The sequence below is a fragment of the Triticum urartu genome, unplaced genomic scaffold, assembly GCF_056163025.1.
Source record: "Triticum urartu cultivar PI428250 unplaced genomic scaffold, HENAU_Tu73 scaffold2, whole genome shotgun sequence".
Taxonomy (NCBI): Eukaryota; Viridiplantae; Streptophyta; class Magnoliopsida; order Poales; family Poaceae; genus Triticum; species Triticum urartu.
In genome coordinates this window covers 2,825,298-2,828,887 of record NW_028260368.1, presented here as the reverse complement: position 1 = coordinate 2,828,887, position 3,590 = coordinate 2,825,298, and positions in this window count along the sequence as shown.

The following is a 3,590-nucleotide window of genomic DNA, read 5'->3' as shown; positions in this document are numbered from 1 at the left end:
TTATTCAGATTTGCTTATTTCTTTCTCTTTCGTTTTTGTAGATATAGGCTTTGGCGGATTCTCTCAAGGCTCGAGTGAAGTGACAAGCACATATTACCGGAAGCTAGTGATCCCGCCCGGCCAGCTCAGCATGCTTTAGAGCTCCTTGATTGGTACGAGGTAGTGATAGCAAGAGGCAACTCTCAATTGTTGTAATATAGAGACCTCTTTCAATGATTATAGATCCAAAGGATCGTTATTGATAGGAAACTGCCAGTAGCCCTTGACTTTGACTTGAAGAATTGAATCCGCCTTCTTCTTCTTATTCTTCTGAAAGTCTCCCAGGCGTGGTATCATCGGATCCACAAGGTCAATTTGTATCCATTTGTTCGGAAACCGGAAATGCCAACTACTCACTTCTTGCTGAGGATGAAGGTGCCATGGGTGATAGCGCCAGCCATTCCCTCATTGAAAAGAAAGCGCCAACCCTGCTACTAAAGCTAAGGCCAACCGCAGCCCAGTGAAATGAAATGCGTATGAAAAATAACATAGATTAATCTTGATGCGATCGATGCAGACACACTTCTTTTCTTACAGGCTACAGTCAGAAACAACAACTTCGCAAATCACCCTAAGAGTGCCATACGAAAAAACAAAAGCAACTGTGGGTATAGACCAATTTCCTGCCCCAGAAGAGGCTCAGCCTACCAAACCCTGCTCTTTGCCTGCTTACCGAGCTCTCCTCATACCGAGTATCTAGGCATTTCTTCTCACAGACCGGTTGGGAGAAAGTTGGCATTCTTTAATATGTCACTGGGGACCCGTACTTACTTGATGGAATGGATGGGATGATGTGTTTCAGTTCAGCCAGTAGTGGAGGTTTCCTCGGCCTAGTCGCGTAAGAGCCCCCTTCTTTTTCTAGTTAGTTGAAAGAAAAGCAATGGGGAAGGTTGGCTTACCAGTTAATTGGTCTGTATCATATCTTGCTATGGTGGGACATCCTCTTCAGTTTAGGTATCCGGGCTGGCTGTTAGCTTTAGTCGTTCGGCACTCTTCCTTCATTCTCATTCAACAAGGAGAAGTGTCTAATCAAAATCATTGGTTGAGCCTCGCGTATATTATATGATGTCGTCCTGGAATTGAACTAGCGTTTAAGGTCGATCAAGTTCAAACAATTCGGCTCTGCAAGATCAATCAGATATCAAGTAAGAGATAGGCGCTTCCTATTAGTTATAGACTGCTTCTGTGACAAGTGGATCCCTTTAGGTTTAGTTGTTAATTGTACTATTCTCTTCAATAATTAGGTCTTCCGTATTCCTATTGGGGTCAGTGGTCTTCACCACTCACTGAGTCTGGATTCGTTTCATGGGTATTATTTGATGAGTGATCATCAATCTCTTCCATTGCTCCTATGTGCTGCTATACATACAAGGTACATGGGCCATGGGGCCTAACACACACTATACAGCCCAGCCCAATACTCAACACTCCCCCGGCTAAAGATATCTAACATGCCTATCTTGTTACAAATTGCTAAACCCTCACAAGGACCTACTCGTTTAGTAAAACAATCAGCTACCTGTTCACTATACTTAATGTTACCCCCTTCTTCGACCGAACAATCTCAATCCGAAGGAAGTATCGAAGAGGTCCAAGATCCTTTACCTCAAATGCTTCTCCCAGTCTTGCCTTCAAACATTTGATTTCTTCAACATCGTCTCCAGTAATCACAATATCATCCACATACACCGCCAAAATGGTGATATGGATTCGTCTATGCCGGTACTGTATGATCTCCATTACACTGAGAGTAGCCCATACCACAAACAACTCTCCTGAACCTGTCCACGCCCGTGGCGACTGTTTCAAGCCATACAAAGATTTCTTGAGCCTACACACCTTCCCATCAGTCTGTTTGTTCCAAAACCTGGAGGAATGTCCATATGGATCTCTTCTTGTAAATAACCACCATGAAGAAAAGCATTCTTCACATCTAGCTGATGTAAAGGCCACCCAAAGTAAGTTGACTGCGCATGAGATTAAGGTTCTCACCGTGTCCATCTTCGCCACTGGTGCTTTGGTCTCATCATAGTCTATCTCCCGTCTTCCTATAACCTTTTGCAATTAGCCTTGCCTTCTATCTATCCACCTTACCCTCTGGAGTCTGTTTTACGGTGAACACCCATTTGCATCCAACTGCTCTTTTTCCTGCTGGGAGTGGAAGAAGATCCCACGTCTTGTTCTTCTGAAGTGCACCAAGCTCCTCCTTCATTGCGTCTTTCTTTCCACCGGGGATCCAGCTTTGCAGCCTTCCAATCCTTTGGAATAGACACTGATTGTAGAGATGCAATGAATGCTTTGTGTGCGGGTGAGACATAAGAGTCTGAAACTCAATTTGCAATGTCATGCTCATAGCCATATCGGACCGGAGGCTTTCCAGCATTAGTCCTAGTCTCTCTGCGTAGTGCAAGCGGCAATTCCAAAGAAGTATTACCACCTGTCTCATTTTAACCTCCATCTTGCTCTTGTGGCTCCTCCTCGACTACCTCAGGTTGCTCTTGTGGTTCTTCATCCAAGACCACTAGCGGTACAAGAAGAAGGGGTCCCGGCTCGGGGGCGGGGGTATCTTACTTCTTTTCCTCTGCGTTCGTGACAAGCTAGTAGGCACTCTTGTGTGGGTTGGCTCATTCCCCTGGAAAACGAATATTAAGAAGATAGATACCATTCCGTCGATACTAGATTCATTCTTTCTGCTCAAAAAGAACAAAGCCTCTATTGTGGGAAAAGTCTTTGAAACCCGAAGTTCTAAAATAGAAAATGGAATGAAGAAGGGGTGTGACCTTATGGCCAACTATACTAGCTCCCCTAGAGGGATAATATAGCTCCTAAAGGATGATTGTTTATGGTATATTACCGTAATTGGAGAATTTGACCTGGTGCTGACTTGCTGCTGTTCTGAGAAGGGGACCTTGCAAAGCTTGACAAGTTTTTTTTATATTTATCGATCCAATCTGTCTACAGATAGGCGCCTGCTGTGGCAGCAATTAATTAATCTCCGCCTTAGCATACAAGGACCATGGCTCGCAGCGGGTAGTTACGGTGGTTTTGAGGAGACCCGCTCAAGGTCGCTGGTTCGGAGCTATTCCGAGATCTCAAGGAGCGCCAAGCTCAATACGTGCAAGAAGAAAGAAAGGCTTCCACCTACGACTGCAGCTGCTGGTACTTTATCTCTGTCGCTTTCAACTCCCACTCCTTCTCCCTTTGGTTTCTAGAGGAAGTGAGAAAGAATAATATATCTTGTGTAACTAATCTTTCTTATCGAAAGGTTATAGTTCGTAGATCATTTCTATAAGGACTATTTGAGCCATATCCGGTGCTTTGGACCTCTTTTAGCTGCTAGGTATCTACTGGGTTCAATCCCCACTTCCGCTTGAAATGAGTAAGTCAATCCTCTTGCTCGGCTGTGATACGAATACTATTCATACGCAGACCCGGATCCAAGATATGGGGCATAGACAGATAAGAATGGCTTCTGAGTTGCATTCATTGCACTCTGGAATGTGGGGCTCCTTGGCTGATGTGATGGAGCGGTATCAGCAGATACTTGCAAA